The sequence below is a fragment of the Castanea sativa genome, chromosome 6, assembly GCF_040712315.1.
Source record: "Castanea sativa cultivar Marrone di Chiusa Pesio chromosome 6, ASM4071231v1".
Taxonomy (NCBI): Eukaryota; Viridiplantae; Streptophyta; class Magnoliopsida; order Fagales; family Fagaceae; genus Castanea; species Castanea sativa.
Genome location: NC_134018.1, coordinates 11,123,317 through 11,143,187, shown reverse-complemented (window position 1 = coordinate 11,143,187; position 19,871 = coordinate 11,123,317). Strand labels below are relative to the sequence as shown.

General features: G+C 34.3%; 1 long non-coding RNA gene and 2 pseudogenes across 1 annotated transcript in view; 2 read left to right on the top strand and 1 right to left on the bottom strand.

Moving 5' to 3' along the window:
• The first annotated feature begins 332 nt into the window (after positions 1-332).
• The window catches only part of LOC142637853 (uncharacterized), a 74,804-nt gene continuing 55,265 nt past the window's right edge, over positions 333-19,871 (top strand). Inside the window, exon 1 of the long non-coding RNA XR_012844918.1 lies at positions 333-575. This is a non-coding gene — a long non-coding RNA (uncharacterized LOC142637853). The remainder of the gene's footprint in view (positions 576-19,871) is intronic.
• On the bottom strand, positions 12,759-13,465 carry LOC142638288 (expansin-A9-like; annotated as a pseudogene).
• Positions 16,762-19,245, top strand: LOC142641619 (F-box/FBD/LRR-repeat protein At4g26340-like; annotated as a pseudogene).

Here is a 19,871-nt window from a genome sequence, read left to right as displayed (position 1 = left end):
GTTACTCCTGATGTGGGGGAGAAGATCGTAAGTCGTATATCGTAACTTATTTGTTTTGTATTTTGTGCGTGAATTGTTTAGCTAACAATGGCCTATGTTATTTGGTTCTTGTGTGATAACAGAAACAAATGACTTAAATTTTGGCACGTGGGAGCTCACTACAAGGATCACGACGCGAAGGAATCCTATGGTCAAAGGATGATGCTTTTGCCCAAGTGATGGGGGTAGAACGCTTTGGATGTGTTCGTGGGGTGGGTTTTGGACCAACTCCATCAGGAAGAAATGGGTCCAACCGTTCATGCTACACACTCCCATCGTCGTCCATTGTAACAGCCCATAGAATGACTGAATTGGAAACTTCGCACCAAACTTTGAGGGACCAAGTTGCCCAGGTAGAGCAGAGGCATCAGGAGCAAATCGCGGAGTTACATGAGCAGCATAAGGCGGAACTCACCTCAGCAATTGCCCAATCAGAAGCAAGGCATAACGAAAAAATGGCAGAGGTGATGAAAGTAATGGGCGAGATGGTATGTGATTTACGCAGTGATATAACTGCTTCACAGCTGCAATCCCAGGTACTAAAAATGTTGTGTTTAGTTTAATTTAAAGAAAATAGTGGTTTATTGCAATGAATTGTTACGTTAGAAATGACACGATGTGTTTAATGTATTCAGGGTAACACTGCATCGAATTGAAGACTCTTCGTGGATATTTTATGATTGCATATTGTATTATCTACAGAGTTTCAATATTTTGGCTGTTCATGAAGGAGTATGTTAGACATTATTATTATTTTGATATTATACACATGTCAATCATGCCATTCAAAGATGGCCAATATTTTTTGTGCACACACGGCCTTGTAGTTGTATCTTTTGTATATGTAGACAACTACATTGATGCTTTAACAACATAGAAGACCAAGAGGATTAAATAGTGAAGCCATGCATTCTCATTGTAAGTTTGAAATTTGAACAATACCATTTCATAATTTGTGGTTTGATTTGTTTTATATATTGTTATTTTAGTACTTTTTGTTGGTTCAATTTCTGTAATTTTGTTGTATAGGAAAGTTTCCATTATCGCTTATGTTGATAATGGCAATTCCTACCTTTGCTGACAAGCTTTTGGAGCGCACTAGGACCATTAAGACAGGACATGGTCAGCCTCAGTACCTTCGCAAGTTGCAGGTATGACGTCACTTTTAAAAGATTTGTTTTTGTTGTTGTTTAGAAAGAATTTGACCTTTGGTATTCAAAGGAATTTGTATTGCTTTTCGAGTGGGCTAGTTTAAGAGTGATGAGTGAAGTTTATACTTGTCACATTGTCTAGGAAGAGACATGCATAAGGAATGATATGAAAGTATTATTGCTTTTGAGTGTATGACAACTGAGAAGTTATGAATTTTTACTATTTACTACGAAAAAGTGGGTAAAAAGTTGCAAATCTTGTCTAACTGCTGCCATTATATTTTTGTAGTACCATTGAAACATAAACTGTATTCTACCTGGAAGGCAACAAGGGTATTCACATGTAGACAAGGGCTTGGAGATGGAAGGAACCCCTAGAAGCATCTATGTAATGTTTGTAGTTGAGGATGGTTGAAAAATCATATGTTGATGCTTATTTATGTAGACAAGAGCCTGTATTCAACTGCATATTCCTTGAAGGTTGATAATTTTCCATAGTCTTTAAAGCTTGATTGAGATTGTGACAGATTTGAGATTGTTATTTTGTTGCATGTGTTGGAATTTTACAGGAATAAGAAGTTGGAATTGTGTATGTGACAGGTTGAATTGTGTATGTGACAGGTTTTTTATAGTAGCGTTTCTATAATTTATAGCAGCGTTTGTTGCTGCATCTGAATGTGTACAGATTTTATAAAAAAAAAAAAAAGTCTATAGCTGCGTTTTAAAAACGCGGCTATAGAAAAATTCAAAAAACCTTACAGGGCTTATAGCCGCGTTTTGTAATGGGCTAGAGCCACATTTTTAGAAACGTGGCTAAAGCACATACTGTAGCCACGGTTTCAGAACCGCGGCCATAGCCACATTCTATGGCCGCGTTTTTAAGAAGTCTATGGCCGTGTTTTAAACGCGACTAATCTTGCTTCAGGGCAAGTTACCAATTGCCCTATAGCCACGTTGCAAACGTGGCTATGGCCGCGGTTCTGAAACCGTGGCTACAGAATGTCCTGTAGCCACGTTTCTAAAAGCATGGCCATTGGTCTGCCTATAGTCACAGCTACAAAAAACGTGGCCATAGGCCTATAGTTACGCATTTTAGGCCATGGTTAAAAACGTGGCCTAAAAAAACGCGGCTATAGACCAAATGGTCCTATAGCCACGTTTTTTGGAGCTATAGCCACGTTTTAAAAATGCGGCTATAGCTCCTTTTTTTTGTAGTGTGATCAAACCAAGACACCAATCAGTTTTTGGTGTAGGCGAGAATTGAACTCCACAAGCACAAATAATTTGATTACATGCAAGTAGATCTTTATCTACCCTTTTTTAAAATCTTTTTGGACAGGTTTTATCCTCATTAATTTATGATGTTTTCTTTGGTTTATATTTGTTATTTAAGAGAAGTGATATACTGATATGATAACAAATACAAACATCAACTTAAAGAAATTTCCTTAACTTAAAGCAAGTTAATCATTCAAGGAAATAAAAAGGGATATCCATCAACCTTACAATTTAAGTACAAAACTCTCGCACATGTTTTTTTAATTGAAATCTCAATGCTCTTATAACTTCATACAATAACTAATACAAGAAAAAGATAATAATGTCGAGGTACAGACATCACACATCTACAATCCCAAAAGTGAGCGCACAGAACTCACAGTCATTAACTAACATGAAAATTATTCTAATTTTATCAAAGATTTTTACTCTAAACAATTTATATAAAAGAAATAGTGATATAATACTTTTGAGATCGCCTTCAATCCATCAATAAGCTCTTAAAAATGTTTCATTGTACTAGCCATTCACCATGAACTTCATGCTACAATTGCCCCAAAGCTGACATCTGTGATATCAAGAAGAATTATTAAAAAAATATATAGAACATGTTATCAACTAAATTTCTTTTTCCAAGTCAATTAAATTCTTAAAGATATTTGTAAAGTTATAGAAGGAAAACTTACCTAAATAAAGGAATGGATTGGAATTGAAGTTGAAGAATGCACTTAGATTTGGGGCGTGGAGTTAGACTAGATTGGAAATAAGGTAGAATAAAGAGAGAGATAGGTAAACTTTTTCAATTATCTTAATGGTAATAGAAGGTTTCTTTACAACTTTTAATGAAAAAACTTAATAGATTTCGTAAGTCAATATCAATATTTAAGTGTAATATCTGACCTTAGATGAGATTATGCCGAAAACTAATCAGGAAAAACTTAATAGAGAAATAAATCCATGCCCAAAAAGAAAAAAACAAACAAACTCGATTAGTACATCATATATAAGCTTCAATAATCCTGTGAAACCACTCCATATGTACAATTGCTTCCCCTACATACATTTTGTAAAGTTATTTAGACCCCTTAAAACACAATTGGATTAGCCTAGTTAACAAGCCAAATTATTACTTAGTCCAAATTCTAGATCTAGGTTAACACAATCATATAATCATATCAATGTAAAGTGCGGAATAAAAAAACACAAAGATATGATGACCCAAGAAAACCAAACCGGTAAAAAACCTGGGGAGGATTTAACCTAGCTATCCTCAAGGTAAACCTGAATCCACTATGAAAGAATCGAAGTTTGTACAATAGCGACTTAGACCACTAACATCCTATTACTACCCACTAGTAGAAAACTTACTGACACGACCACATGCAAGCTCCGAGACCACGGACTCCTTCTTTCTTGGATTCTCCAGCAAGTACAAGCACTCCCGCTTGTATATCTTTAAACACTTATGGCAGCAACTGAATGATCAACAAGTTCTTGAAGAAATCTCCTTCTTGATAATCCTAAGCTTGTGTGAAGGCAAGCACCTCTCAGATCTCACAAGAGATTCACACAAACAGCAATATGAGCAACAAAGACTCTAGAGAGCTTTTGGGTACAAACCCTAGATACAAAAAGAGGTACTCTCTTTTCTCTCTTAGAAGCCTTTGAAAACGTGCTTAAGGTTTCCTTTATATAGTGGGAGAAGTAGATCTGAAACCCTAATCCTTAATGGGCTTGAACTCCTGTTTGGGCCGACTTAAAATTCTGCAGAAAATTCCTGACCCACGATTCTCGATTGATCGAGTCTATTCTTGGATCGATCAAGCCGTATAGAAATAGAACAGTAATTTCCTGCAACTACTCAATTCCAAACTTACATTAAACCAAACTTTGAGCAAGTCTAAACCTAGACTAAATGTTTTGATCATGGTTTGCCAACACAATACACATTGAAGTTTTAATACATTAATCCCTAAGGTCTTAGAACCTAACACATTCGAATGATAGAAGAAAAAATATGTTAAATGAATCTGACAAAATTCTATTTAACATGAAAGGAAAAACAAAATATTACAAATCAAAAATTAATATTTTATTAAATGTAAAAATAAGCTAGGGAAAAAAAACAAAAAACAAAAGGCACCCTAAAAGTTCTAACTAAGCCAGAAGAAACAAATATTCAAATTAACAAATCTAAGATTCAACGTAAAATCCAACTAAACCAAGAATTCTAAACAATTTTTTTTAATAAAAAAAATGTACATTGTTCTTACCTTTCATCAATAAATCTGTGCTAACTTTGCTCCCAAACATGAGACATGTGATATTAACAAGATATATAAACAAATAAAGAAGGGGTAATTGCAGTAAATCCACATGTGGTTTGACCCGAAATTATTGTCTACCCGTAGTTTGAAATGTATCACTTTACCCACTTGAGGTTCACTCCATTAAGATTCTGTAACCCACATCTATTAAAAACAAGGGTAAATATGTATTTTTAATCCAATTTAATGTCTCTCTCCTCCAAAACAAAAATAACATAAAAATAAAAGAGAAAACAAGATCAAAAAGTTCTTTTTGTAAAAATTAAAAAGACTTAGTTGAAAAACTTCATTGGAACACATAAACTCAAGTTTTTTTTTTTTTTTTTTGGGAAGGAAATCTCAATTATATTAAGTTATGAAGAAAAGTGTACAAAAAAACCCAAAAATATTTTGGGTTTGTTGTCTTCTGTTGGAGTGTGTTTCTATCATTCTCTCTCTCACCCAACAGAACTCAACACATCTGCCACGAAGGGCCCGTTTAGTAATGTTGTTCTAGTAACGTTGTTTAAGTGTTGTGGAAATACGTGTAGGTGTGTCGACCCAAGAGTTTGGATTTGCCACCTAATTTTTGCAATGGTCTAGGAACCATATATATAGCTTCCTTTTTGAGGAAGGACCTTTGTTCTAACTACCAGAGTATGGGTTTGGAGTTTAGGTACGCTCTTAGGAAAGTGTTAGGCATCCAAGATCTCCCAAACCTAAGATTGGCCTCCCATCGTTGTTTCTTATGTCTTAACCCTATTAAAAACTATTTAAATACTTGTATTCTAAACTCTCTCTCTCTCTCTCTCTCACACACACACACATACACTAATCATGCATCTAACAAACAACATGGCATCTTTACCCTAAACCAGCCTACTTATCTACCCACAAAGCAAAAGAGAGCCAAACACACATAAGAAACTCTAGCATTCATCTAACATGCAAAAACCCTATCATACAACACATATCATAAACAAGACATTAGCACATTATAAACCCTAATCATACATCCAAAAATGTTTCATCATATCATCAAAATAAAATCATAACACAAATGCGTGGACGTTTCTAATGCATGACTTCCCCTTTACTTACCTTTCAATAACATAGCACCTATGGTATTAATGCACGGACATGTGAATGAATGGCATGGCATTAAAACTAAAGAACCCTGATCTAAACATGTAATAGCAAACAAGTATGTGAGGCACAGGTACAAGTATGTATGAACATATGAAAAGGATTTAAAAAAGGGATAAAGCATGTGAAGCAAACCAAACAAACAACATAAGGAATCTAGATTAGGGTTTTTGGGCAAGTGTCTGCGTACGCAACTAGACACTTGTGTACGCAGGATTTAACTTGTGTACGCATGCTCCTGATATGCGTGCGTGGGTCTTGTTCAAGAACCCTAACCCAAAAACCTGAAACTAAAAATAGAACACAAACAAAAACCCTAATTCTAACTATCTAGCATGCTTAGAACACAACAGAACTATAAAACTACCCTAAGAAAACATATAAAAATCTAAACTGAGCAAAGAAGTAGGATTAAAACTAAAAGGAAAGACAGAAAATGAAAAAAAGAAGAAAGAAAGAATACTCTAAAGCAAAAGCTCCTAGGCTTGATTTTTGACCGTTCCCCTCAGTCAAATCTATTACAATTCAATAAAACAGTGATTAGAAACTTTAAACTCAAAGGATTGGGGTCAGAAAAGGTCTCAATCAAATAAAAATAACTTGGGGGTGTTTTGTGAAAAACTCCCTTTTGATTCACTATTTTCTAGTGAATCTTAGGTTTTTCTCATGGGATTTCTGTGTGTTTTGAAAATGTACCATATAAGGCTTTTTATAGTTGAAAAATATGGGTTTGGAATAGCTCTCAGATGATATGGGATTCATTCCAAACCTCAATCATTATTGCAAAAAAACTTGACTTTTCCATGCTTCTAAAACCCTAGCTGTGTACGCAAGATTGTGTCTGCATATGCATGCTTTGGCTTGCGTACGTAGGCTTCCATCCAAGTACGTGGGCCAAGGGCCACTTTGGTCTTTTATTTCCAAAAATAGATTTTTGTGCATTTAAAAAGTGATATTTTCTATTTTAACACTCCTCAAATCAATTTGATATTTGGTTGGGCTCTAAACTGGCCTTAGGCCTTAGAGTTCGAGCATCATTGGAGAACAGGGGCCCAAGTCGTAAGGGGTACAAAATACGGTGTCTACAAGGTGAAAAAGTATTGTAAAAATACGTGTTATGTTTTTCATTATTTAAACAATACAACCAAACATGCCCTAAATAGTTTTGTCTCCAAGGCTTCTATTCTTCTCTTCTTCCTCATACTTATTTTTTGTGCATGAACTAACAAATTTATTAAAATCAAAGCATAATAGAGTTTATAACATGAAGACATGGAGGATCAACAATTTCCAGCACTTAATTTCCAAAGCTTTGATTTCCAACATCCAAGATCTCACTCACACAGAGCCACTGGATATACATTGGCAGCACCCAAGGGGAGGATCAACAAAGCTTGACCAAGGGAATAGAGATATGAGAGAGGAAGGTTTCTAGGCCAAATAACAAACCCACCAGAAAAAATCACAAAATTGTGAACAGTAGAATAAAAATTACTTGATTCACTGGGTATGGTAGAAGCAAAGCGAAAATTTCAAAGCTAATCAACAACCCAGAACCCATGGAATCACTAGATCCACCACAATTTGACCCACCAAAAGCAAGATCTCGGACCTCTAGTCAAGGTTGTCAAAATCGGGATTCTATGTAGGATCATGGATCGTAGGATCGGATCGTGGATCATAAGATCTTACCTATTTTCAGATTTTAAGCAAAAAACCTATTGATAGTAACTTTGTATGTTATATAATCACTTAAAATATGAATCCATCCATTAAAAAAAATTGCATCATAAAATGTAATTTGCACGCACTACATCGTTCTTATGTCATTCTAACGAAACAAAATATATTTAACTTTTGACATAATGTATCTAAAAAGTTCAGTACATGTTTAATTATAAATAAGTACCAAAATATTATCTACACATGGAAAATGTTTTCCAAATTCTAAGTTCCAAATCCAAAATAAGTTAGGCTAGTTAGCATATAAAAACTAGTAAACTACAAATTTACAATATGTAATCCAAAAGAGAATTCTCAATCTAAGATAAACTAGCTAATTACAAATATGATTTTATGTTGACATAGGTGTAAATTTGGGACTTCAATTCATTATTGGATTTCTGATAACCCGTTGGGCTTATGGATTTAGGTGGATTATCTTACCCAAATGGATCCCACTTAAAAAAAAAAAAAATGTCAAGCCAAATGGTAGGATCAGTAGGATCCCATACGATCCTACAATCCTATCATTTTTGCGATCTTGCTACGATTTTAAACTTTTTGATGAGGTGAGATCGTAAAATCGTACGATTTTACGATCCAGGTCGCGATTTTGACAACCATGCCTCTAGTAACCAAACTCCAAATCACATGCCTCCCAAACCCCTAATTTGCTACTTCACTAACATGGCCACCATTTCAATATCAAACCAAGTTGATCCAACCACAGGTCCCACTTCCCAAAACACCATCTAAACACCATATAATTGCCCTTTGCCACTGCAGGTCTGGGAGGTGTGAAAACGGAGAGAAATGCCTATATTATTAGTAGAAATAGACAAGAGTTGCTTTACTGGATGTATGGTACACAATGTAGTGGCTCTCTCTTACTCAGATAATATTACTTAACAACAAAAGGTTCTCCATTTTTGTTTTTTGTGAAAGGTTAGTGCGTTACGTTGAAATTAGGTGTTTGTTCCATTGAAGTTCATTATGAAAAAGTATAACAATTTTTACAAATATGACCTTTCTGACATTGTTTTTATTGGTTTTGTTATGATTTTATGCTTTAATGGAGAGAGTGATGAGGTGGATTATGGAATCCTAACAAACCAAACTTCAGTGGGGTAAAATGACACTTTTCAAACTACGAGAGACAAAGTAATTTCGGGTTGAACCTCAAGTGGATTTACTGCAATTATCCCAATAAAGAAAGATAATCAGAACTCATTCTCAACCAAATCCTTGCTCCCCTAATCAATTGAAATTCTTAAGTAAATGTAAAAATTAGCAAAGAAAAAAATGAAAATTCACCCAGGCCCAAAACGAAAAAACAAACGGATTTAATTGGTTCAGCATATATATACGTACATTCGAATGATAGAAGGAAAAGGATGTTAAATCAATCTGATAAAATTCTATTTAACATGAAAGACAAAACAAAATCTAAAAAATAAAAAATTGAAATTTTATTAAATATAAAAATAAAAATAAGCTAGGTGAAAAGAAAAGGCACTTTGAAAGTTATAACTAAGCCAAAAGAAACAATTTTTCAAATTAACAAATCTAAGATTCAACATAAAATCCAATTAAAACAAGAATTCCAAATTATTATTTTTTTTAAAATTACTTTGTTCTTTGCATTTCATCACAAAATCTATGCTACCTTTGCTCCCAAAGATGATACCTGTGATATTAAAAAGATATATAAACAAATAAAGAAAGACTAGCCTTTAAGCACATGTTCAGAGGCTTTTTTTTTTTTTTTTTAAGTAAAGGTTAATAATTTGTATCGATTATAATATGAAATTATTACATTTTCTAATCGTAAAAATACCTAGGGTTATGATGAGTGTTATACATTTGTGCACGTGAGCACGTGCTCAAAGGATAGTCAGTATAGATAGATACACATTTCCTATAACTAAACATATAAAACATGTATTATAACTTTAAATTTTATATAAATATAATCGATTTCTCGAATCCCATATTTACTTCAAGTAGCAAATTCCTTGATTTTCTATTCAAGTTGTGGATTGATTTTTTTTTTTTTTCTTTTGATTGTAAAGAGTTCAGCATTAATCTATGATGAAATGCATAACTTGCCAAAAAAAAAAATAGATAAAAGCTTGTTTATATCCATTAGTTTTAAAAGCTTGTTTTTTGTCTCGAAACTTTGCAAAAGGTTATATTTTTCATCCTTTAGTCTATATCCATTAGTTTATATCCTTCACGGCTTAACAAAGTGCTGATGTAGGGTGGCAAAGTAAGCCCAAACCCATTTGCCGCTCAAACTCACTCACTCTAATTGAACTCAAACCCACCCAATTATTAATTAGGTAAAATGGGCATCAACCTAATTAGACCCAGTGATTATTGGGTTTTAACTAAAAACCCATTGAACCCCATTTAACCCAAAAACAATAAACCCAAATTCAACCCAGCCCTTTCCATAAAAATAAAAAACAAAAAAAATTAATTTCTCAATTTTAAAATCCATTCATTTTCTTGTCCTTTCTTGCCTTTTCTCGGAAACCACAAAGAAAATTTTTGTCATTTCCTTTTCTCTCACATTCTTGGCAACCAAACAACAGCACTCAAATACCCTCTCTAAAAATCCAGAAAAATTCCAAGTGAAACAAAGTAAGTGTCTCAGAAAATCTCGATACATCTTTTTATCTTCAACCTCAAGCTAAAATCTAAAACTCCTTTGTAAACCCATACCCACATCAAGTACTCTCTGAAATACTGTCAAAGAATTCATCGCTCGCATCGTCATCAAGCGTACCCACCTTCCCAACACCAATCAATTTAGCCTGAAGGTCTCCCCTCTCGCTTGAATCTCTTTATTTCCCTTCGCTTTGAACTCGCGGTTTCTTTTTTCAGATCCAAAATCCGTTTGGTTGCTGAGAAAGTTGAGGAATTGATAGTTTTTATTCTTCATTGTCTTCTATTTTTTAATTTGGTGTATGTAATAGAGCCATTTGGCTATATTTGGTTTGATTGAGTCAAAGTTGCTTCATTTGGCTTCTTTTTTTTTTTTTTTGTGTTGGTTTTCGGTTCGTAAATAATTGGAATCCAATTTTCAAAATTCATTTCCTTATTTTTCTAAATTTTGTCGGCAACCAAACAGTGGACCACTTAGTTTCTTATCTTATTCCTCTATTTTCCTGTTGCTGAGCTATTACTGTGTTTATGGGCATTTTGGTAATTTTTATAATTGGGTAATTGGGTGGGTTGGGGTTTACTCATTATAATTGGGTTGGATTGAGTTTGGATTAGAAATAATTAATTAAATGGGTTTTAATGGGTGAATGAGTTTTATATACTCAACCCAATTATGCCTACTCCAAACCCACGTAAATCCACCTATTTGACACCTCTATGCTGATGTGATATTTGACTTGGACTAAACTAAGAGCAATGCTAGAAACACAAAAAATTTCACAACTTTTGCCACAATTTGTCATGTGGTGAGTAATGAGTGGTGGAGGTGTGGACCCACCATTTGACCTCCACCATTCACAGCCTGGTGTGAGACAAATTATGTCAATAGTTAGACTTTTTGTGTCCCTGCATTTTCCCTAAACTAATTTATTTTTTAAATTATAAACATGTGGCACACAATGATTGGAACACATGGATTTAAACTTTCAGTGAGACAAAATTACCCCTACACCCACACTTCCCAATCCAAACAACGCAGTTTCCAAAATCCCTAAATTTGAAAGGACGTACGAACCCCAGGTCCCCAATGCCATAGTTGTTAATTGTTATGTCAATTTGCTCAAAAGCATCAATAGATCTCCTTATTACCTCATCTTCATCATTATCTTGACTTTCAATAATCATCATCTTTATCTTATTTTTTGGTTTCATATTTATGCTCAACAACAATATTATCTTCATCAATTTCATCATCCAAAATAGAATTAGTCTTCTGCTTTCTCGCCAACATTGCAGCTTCCCTCTCTTATTTTTTATAAAGGTTTACTACACCACTACCAGTACGGGGTACTCTAGTGAAGATTTATTGAGCAAACCAATGAAGACAATTCCTTTTCTTATTCGAAAGTCTTCTCTTCTGTGTGTAACAGGAACGCTCTAACTCTTTGTGTTGCTTTAGTATCTGTTAGCTTCAACAGCGGAGGGAGTCTGCCTTTGAACTCTTCATTGTGGGTTGGGGTCGCCGATTGAGGCCAGTGGGACTATGGCATTGGGAGACCTAGGGTTCATCATTTCATATTTGGGGAATTTGAGATTGGGCTGTTTGGAATTTCGGATCAAGTTCTGTTGGGTGTGAGGGTAATTTTGTCCCACTGGAAATTTTAATCCACGTGTGCCAATCATTGTGTGCCACGTGTTTATAATTTAAAAAATAAATTAGTTTAGTTCAAGTATACTATAACAAGAGATGCTACGTCCACAACATTTTTACAACATTTTCACAACGAATCATAGGTGGCTAGTTATTATTGGTTCAAATTTGAATATAACGCTAAGATGACTTTTTTGCCCCAACAATAACAACCAGTAACAACCTGCCCCTTAGGATTTGTTGTAAAAATGTTGTGGACATATCAGTTCTCATACCATATTAGCACTCCGTTAAGCCACGCATGACATAAACTAACGGATATAGGCAGAAGGATGAAAAGTATAACGTTTTGTAAAATTTAGGGACAAAAAACAAACTTTTGAATGTTTGGGGATCAAAAACAAACTTTTGTAAAAGTTTAAGTACGAAAATGATATTTTACTCCAAATAAAAAAATAAAAAAAAAAAAGCTTAAAACTATCTTAAAGTTTATAAGCATATTAGTCAAAAACTAAAACTTGGTATGGACCAATGTAGATTTTTCAAGGGCATATAAACCCCCATTAAACTGACTACTCCTTTGGCCCATGAAATTTGACGTGAGTCACTGGATCAACGTCCACAATACCCAAAGTCAAAGACATACATCTTTATTTACTTAATTTATGGATAATTTACTACAAATGGCATGCTAATGAATCTAGACAACATTGCCAATTTGCCATTGTCCCATAAGTAGTTTTACAAGCTTAGAAATCATCTAGTAATGTTGAAGGGCAATATGGTAGTAAATTTCTAAAAATTAGTACCGGCCTGATAATTTTGACCAAATCGCCAATTACGAGGTGCAATATGCACAAACTTCAACATTTTTCCATCACTAGTAGTCACTAGGAATGACAAGCTTTGCCCAACCAATGGTGTGTGCTAGTCTGCCAATTTTGACCCCAGTTGCGCGACATTTGAATCCAAGCGGTACTAGAGCCCTTAATTTTGACATTAGAAACATCACCAGCACCTCCAACATTGTACAACAATACAAGCAACCAATATGAATTTCCCATTATCTGAAACCTAACCCCCCCATGCTTTTTGCATGGGACTCGACGATACTTAACAGGGATGATCCCAGCTTTATATTGTGCAATTCTTGTGAACATGGGCATGGACAAGTCAAAGTGTTGACGTGGGGGGTTGCACCAATTTGCACTAGGGTTAGTGCTAGGAGGGCAAAAATTGGTGGCAGTGACGATTATGGCAATATTTCGTATGCACCATTGTGGATCATTGACACATATGATCTCAAAACAAGCACCACAAGTGCCTCCATTGTTGAAAAGTGCAGCGCTTAGGGCTGTTGTCGCGAGGCCATAACCTTGTTCGAAAAGATTACCATACCCACAAGCTCCCCCTGTCACATAAAGTTTCACCTTTATTAGAAATTATAATCTTAACAAGTAATACTCATAAGTCAAAACCCATCAAAAAAAAATTTTACCCATTTGATGCTCATAAAGAACGTTATGTAACAATTTTGAAATATATATGGAGATTAAAAATAAAACATTTTAAAGTACAAGAACAATTTTAAAACCAATATCAAAGGTTGATGACAAAATTTGAAATTTATTAAAGAAAAAATTAACATGACTTTTGGTTCTAACTATGAAAATCATACATAATATATTAAAATGAAAGCTGAGAGAAAGTTTCATCAAGAATCTATATTAGATTCTAATTGAACTCCAATTTTGTGCTAAGTGTTCTTTTACTTGTCTACTAATTTGAAAAAAACATGTCTCTATCTTTTAAATGAGCTTCGATTTGTCCGAGAAGTCATTCAATCTCTCATATTGTAGTGTGTATGCTTACATGTAGATTCATATAAAATGACTCAATTAAAAATTTATTATATGTAAAACTTAGAATGTGTAATACAATAATACTTTCAACCTATTTAAATACATTTAAAACTACTTCTAGCCCATTCTATTTAGATTTCATTTGAAACCACTTCTAATCTATTTTTTTAAAATCTAAATTTTGTACAAAAGTTATAATTATTTCAAATCTAAATTTCAATGAAAAATTATACCATGTCTTATTTCAAAATGCACACATAAAATAAATTTGTTGCATCACCATAACAAAAATTAAGTTAACAAGTATAAAATTTTATGTTTTTTCTGAAATTAAAAAAAAGAAGAAGAACAACTTGCATGTTCTACCAATTAATACTTTTTAAGAGTGGACAATATCTAAGAATGACCATCGATAGTGTTTAACTAGTGTAAAAATTTTAATATTTGTCTAATTATGTTTATTTTTTAAATGTATTTATACATGTGCATGGGACAAAGTTATTTTTAATGTCAAAAACAATTATGGAGAGTCAGTATGTGGCAGTAAAAGCAACTATAAGTCTAAGACTTTGTTACAACTCACAAGAACCACAAAACAAATATTATGAGTAATTACACTTCCCCCTCTTGAGGTTTTGAAATTGAGACTTCATCCCAAACATGAAGGGAAAAAACACTTCCCTCCCTAGTTTGAAGAAAATAATACTCTTCCCTTCCACTAATTTTATTAATGAAGTATTCCAAAATTTTTAAAGATTATCTTTATCTAAATTTAACCAATAAAGTTTCGCAAAAAAAAAAAAAAAAAGGTTTAACCAATAAAAAGATCATATTATAAACTCAATACAATTTGGTGTATGTAAACAATTCGACTTAAATTGAAGATTGTGCTACATATTCAGCTGATATTATTCAAATTTGAATTGTAAAACATAGGTGCTTACTATCTTATTATGCTATGGTTTGGTTGCTTTTTAACCTTATTTAGAAATTTTTTTTTTTATTTTCATTTTCATGTGTGTGTGTATTGTTCCTAAATATATGTTAACAATCTCCTCCCCCCAAAACACATTTGCAAAAAAAAAAAAAAAGGTGACAAGTCTTCATTCATTTCAGTCACGCCTTAGTGGTGCCATGCCTCAAAATTATGAGGTAAAACATGTTGCTTATGCATTCAAGATTTTATTGTTGAAAAATGAGTTTGAAATTTCCAGAGTTATTTTTTTTTTATTGGAAAATAGGCATGTCCACGAGTTGGTCCGTGTCAGGCTTGTGCCCAACCTGAAACCAACTTGACCATGTCGAGTCTCCAACATCCAGACCCACCGCCAACCGTTAGATGAGTCAGTTCGGGCGACTCGAACATCGGGTACAGATTGGTCTATGGTCGGTCGAACTTGGGGAAGACGAACCCAGACGAAATTAAGCCGGAATTGGCCGAAACATGGCTAGAACCAGCAAGATTTCTAAACCTACTCACCAAATCTTGAAGAGATCTCGACAAGTTCTCGAAGAGATCTCGCTGGATCTCAATGGATCTGTCAAGATCTCAACGAGATTTCGCTAAATCTCAATGGATTTGTCGAGAAATGATCGGAAATCCTCATACCTAAGAAAATTGGTGGGTGTTTCCGATATATAAGTGGTCGGATTGGTTGGAATTGGATTTTAGAAGAGCAAACCCATCGATCGACCCGCCTGTATCGGTTTCTGGAGGTTGAAACCCGCTGCCGACTGTCACCGGTGTCGGGTAGGCCAAATAAGTCTTTAGCCATTAACTATAAATAAGTCTTTAGCCAAACTTTATCCTCTATATATACAAGCAAGAGCCTTGTACCTTAACTTATTTGCACTTTTTGGTGTTTCCAACAAAGACATTTAGAGTTCAAACTCCCCAAACTCCAATTATCGAATTATCAAAAAAAAAAATATATACACACACACACACACACACACACACACACACACACACACACACACACACACACACACACACACACGAGAACATGTTTCTAAAAAATTATATTAAAAAAAAAACTAGGTAGACATGCTAGATATGTTATTGGTTTTTAAATATGAATAGAGGATGTTCCATCACATATCAATAGTGTAATCATAACAAAATATGACTAATTTATGAGAATTGTCTTTCTTTCTTTCTTTTTTTTAATAAAAAAATTACAGTTTAAAAACAAAATAGGTTTATAAATGAATTGAGCTTTGTTGAGCATTGAATGTTTAAGTTCGGCTTAACAACAAATATAAAATGTTCAAGTTTGGCTTGAGTTTGAACTAAGCTTTCAAACTCTGTTTGAGCTTGAGCTTAAGCTTGTTAGATAGTCCAAAAGCTTGTGTTTGGTTTAGTTTGACTTGATTTATTAGGCAAGTTGAGCTCAAGCACAATGTCAATATCAAGTTTTTGAGCTTGATATTGAGCTTGAGATACAATACAAGTACATTGTAAAGCTTATTTGATTTAAACATGTGGTTCCAACCCCCAATTAATTAAAACCTTAATAAGATATTAGTTTATTTTTCAAGTTCATATTAGTCTTATTACCAAACTCATAAACTAGCCTAAGCTTGACTTTTATTTTTTATCAAGTCTTATTGTTTCACGAGCTAGCTCACAAACAGTTTTTTTTTTCACTTAGGCTCGAATCATTTATTAAACAAACCTAAAATTAAGATTCAAGCTTAACTAGTTTATAAACAAAACTTAAACCAAATTTATTTATCAAACTAAGCCTAAGCCATTTATGAAGTTTATTTATGACCCTAAAAAAATAGAAATAACCTGATAAAAATGTTGAAAATAATTATCAAAAAGCACAAATCAAACAGCATCTGCCCATTCGGTAAATTGGATATGGGTGTGGCGTAGAAAGGCTTATAAACCTTCTATCTACGTTGTGAAGTCAAAATCCAAACTCCAATTCAATCCTTTACAAACCCTAACCTTGTTGCGGCACCTGGATGGCCGATTCAGCTGCTAATCAATCGGAGTCAGAATGCAAGAAAATGAAACCCTCTCCGGACAAAGACACAGCGGTTGGCAGAACTGACAGAATCAGCAATCTTCCGGACTCTCTTCTTTGCCACATCCTTTGTTTTCTTCCTACCAACGAAGCCATCGTCACAAGCATTTTATCGAGTAGGTGGAAGCCACTCTGGACTCTCGTCCCAAAAATCGATCTCCACGATAAATCCATCACAGGCCACAGTGTTTCGCCTCTACGAATACTCTACAATGTTTTAGCTCAACACACGACATACCCATCCTCTCAAAATTCACCCTCTCATGGCATTCTCCTTGTGACTCTTCCCATTTCGACAAATGGATTGACACCGCCATATCGCGTAATCTCTAGCAACTCGATCTCCATATTGAGAGTAAACAACTTTTCGAGCTGCCCCATGCCGTTTTTCATAGCAAAACATTAGAGTCTCTGGAATTAAGCGGCGAAATTGAGCTCGATCCTCCTCCTTCCTTTCAACTCCCAAGCTTAAAGATTCTGGGTCTCTATGAAATATGTTATACAACCCACTACTCTTTCTCGAGCCTCTGCTCTGCCTCCGCCTGCCCGAGCCTCGAAGATTTGAAAGTACTGAGAGATGATAATTACATTGTAACTAATTTTAAAATAAACGTACCTACTCTGAAACGTTTACATATCGAGGTTGTGTCATGTTTCAATGAACTCCCTGATTTCAAACTTGAGATATATGCCCCAGTTCTCGAGTACTTCCATTTTTTTGGCGATTTGCGCAGCATCATTTTCCTTGAAAGTCTAGCCAACTTAGTTGAAGCACGTATCAATGTTTCCGCAGATAACGATTGGATTCGTGTATTTCAGTTATATTATGGAGATAGGGTGTTCAAGCTTCTTAAAGCACTAAGTAACGCCAAGTTTCTTTCAATATTTCCTGGTGACAAAGAGGTAAGACCCCATTTTATCTTTTGTCATGTTTTTCTTCTTCTTTTTTGTTGATGAGAACTGTTAGGACTAAGCTTTTTGATGCTATTGCGTTTATAATCTTGCCATGCAGTGCATCGGCTTTGGTTCTATTTATCCTTCCATGTTCCAAAATTTAGTCCGATTGAACTTTAAAGTTACTCGAACTAACTGGCACGTGCTACAATCCTTGCTTGTAGTGGCTCCTAATTTAGAAGTTCTTGTTATTGATAAGGTTAGTTAAGTTAATCAGAAAATCGAAATATGTGGTTTATTAATTTAATGTTCCCTAAACTTATATGGTCTACTACTGTACTGTGTCTGTTGTCCTCAGGATTATTACTATAAAAATCAGTTATGCTGGATGGAGCCACCCAATGGTCCTGGTTGTTTGTCATCGCACCTTACAACTTTTAATTTTAATGGATTTGAAGAATTGGAGCATGAAGTCGAATTTATAAAATATATTCTAAAGGAAGCAAGAGTCTTGAACAGAGTGACAATTAAAGTTTCTGATCTACATTCGAAGGAAAGTGTTCTCAAGAAACTATCAATATTCCCAAGGCAGTCATCAACATGTCTACTTACAGTTGAGTTAGGTAGAATTGAAGGTATGTTACAATATTTTATCTTTCTAGTAGACTCAAATTGTTGCCTAACTATGACAATTGAAATGGCAAAATAATTGATTGTTTCTATAAAAAAAAAAAAAAATGTGACATCAATAGTTATATTTTGAAAGAAACAATTGTAAAATTTCGATGTACTACCAAGTAGCTCTAGCTCAATTGGCACTTCCTTCTTCCTTAATGATAAGATGGTGGGTAAGATTTGGGTTCAAGACTCGCAAGTGCATGTGTAACATACTAATAAAATAAAATAAAATAAAAATAAAAATAAAATTTGAAATACTATTTTCCTATTAAATTTAGTTTTTTCTATGACAAAAAGAAAAATAATAATCAATCTTCACGAATATTTTACTCTTGCAGAAAGCTCTTTGGTGTAGTTGGTGGCAACTTCTATTGGCATGGCATCTCCATTACTTGTCCTGTTGTCCTGACCATGTGCCCGGTTTTGAATGCTTTATGTATTGTTCATAAGGTATGTATGCAAGGACTAGAGTATTCTATGTACTCCAAGGGGGTTAGATGTAGTAAGATGCACTTCTTCCTTATTACTAGTTGTATTTATTAAATACTTGCAAGTCCATTGTTTATAATTGAACTTCTGTGGTAGCGCAATCAATTGGGGACCACAGCTCATAAGGAGGAGGTCACTGGTTTGAATTTCCCCTTTCCGCTCGCCATGGGGTCAGAACTCACTTATTAAAGGGAGAAAAAAAAAAAAAAAAAGATGATATTTAGTACTTATAAAAAAAATGATATTTAGTAATCTTTAGAACCCATTTTTAGGCTGTTTAAACACCCGTATTTTAAATGTGTGTGTTTCGACTAGGAAGGTTATTGACCCACAATGTTGTGATTTTGATGACAATGTGTCTTCTATTTTGATTTGCTTAGTTAGTGGGTGGAGAGCCTATTAGTTAATGTAGTGCAACTGAAACAGGGGCTTCAAATTGTGTCAACATGTATGTTCCTGCAAAAAACCTTGAAGATACTGGTTTCCCATCCATCAAATTCTTATACTCTCTTCTTCACTTTTTGTATTGCTTTTATCAATGTTTTTTATATTAATCTCTTAGTCTTTTGTCCTCTTTTTGCACTACAGACAGGACAAACTTTCCCTCTCTCTCATCTTGCATAGGTTTTTTCCACCCTAGATAAGGGATGGGATGAGGATGGGGCAATCCACCTTGCCTTGTTGCCATCCCTATGCAATTATGTTATATTCTAATAGGGTTTTTTTTTTTTTTTTTTTTGGTGGAATGGTTTGGCAGGTGGATTGTTGTATACTAATAAGTTGTAAAATAAGTGGTTGCTTTGGAGAGTGGTTTGCTATTTTGGGGGATCTAGTGGTAATTATAAGGTTTTACATAAAGTGTTAGATCTTAGCTCATGGTGTTTATGTTGTCAGCCATCTCATAATTGGATAGTCCTCTGTAGTTTAAACTTTTCTTCTTCTTCTTC